The sequence below is a fragment of the Trypanosoma theileri genome, assembly GCF_002087225.1.
Source record: "Trypanosoma theileri isolate Edinburgh chromosome Unknown TM35_Tth_97_V1, whole genome shotgun sequence".
In the NCBI taxonomy this organism is placed as follows: Eukaryota; Euglenozoa; class Kinetoplastea; order Trypanosomatida; family Trypanosomatidae; genus Trypanosoma; species Trypanosoma theileri.
In genome coordinates this window covers 3,590-4,820 of record NW_021639939.1, presented here as the reverse complement: position 1 = coordinate 4,820, position 1,231 = coordinate 3,590, and positions in this window count along the sequence as shown.

The window sequence follows — 1,231 nt, the reverse complement described above, 5'->3', positions numbered from 1 at the left end:
TTTTATCTGAAGTTTTTGTAACGGAATATGATTTAATAACCCACATGAGATGATCTGTTTTTTTTTGTTTTTTCTTTTGACCGTCATTTCACTTGTTGAGAAAAGCCAAACATACGCTTCTCTCGAGGACATTGATGTGTCGGAATGAACTGAATGTAATTATAATACCCAAATTGATTACAGAAAGATCAATTGGCTTATACATTCAAGTTGGTATGTTCTTGGAACCATATTCTCTTTTTTTTACTAATTAAATTGTAGTTTTCTTTAATTGTTCTCTCGTTTTTTTTTATTGGATGGTGTCTCTTTGGAAAGAATATGTGTTTACTAGTGGTCTATTCTTTTGTGGGTTATTGTGTGTTGTTTTCATTTTTCTTTCACTTTATTGTTTTGTTGCTTTTTGCAGGCGCGAAGAGTTGCCGGCTGAACGCTTAGGAGGAGTTTGGGTTTTTGGTTGTTTCTCTTTATTAGTGTTTTATTATAGTTTGCATGTATGTCTTTGGTCCCGTACTCTGTCGATCCGTGAGTGGAGTGCCTTGGGTAGGCGTTTGAAAGCCTACATAAATCAAAATAGACCTAAAAAGGTGGTCGTCACCATTGTCGACGGAAATGCCTTTTCCTAATGAATCTGGAGTGACTCTGTTTAGAGGATGGTGTGCCATGGAGGTAATGGCGTGACTCTTCTATGATTGATCGGGCAGACAGATCTGCATACCTCTGATTTATCACTGTTTGAGGCGCAGTTTTTTGATTCTCCTTCTATCGGTAGTTAAAAAAGTCGGGTGGTATGCAGTTTATTAATGCTGTAGACGCCGACAAAGACAATGAGTGGGTCGATGGGGTTGCAGATGTCGTCAGACCAGAATCTAAAAAAAAAAAAAAATTGATCTCTCCAAATGGATCCCAAGACTCCAGAATGGGTGAAATTTGAGCCCTGGAGGTGGATGTTCGGTGTGATGTTGATTATTGGAGACAAACATCTTTACAGGTAAAAGGAAGCTTTTGAGTCTTTTTATGATTGGATAGATTTAACTCAAGTCGTGGCAAATCCGCCCCCACCAATTATGTTGCGCATTGGCGCAAAAGTGTTGACTAATTTTTCGTTTTGTTTCATCATTGGATGAGAACCCATCAGTGTCAAAGGCGCTCGTACAGTCACGACTCTATAAGGGATCGGGTGAGGCTAAAGTTTTTGTAAAGGTATAAAGAGTCTCTAGTTGAGAGGGATACT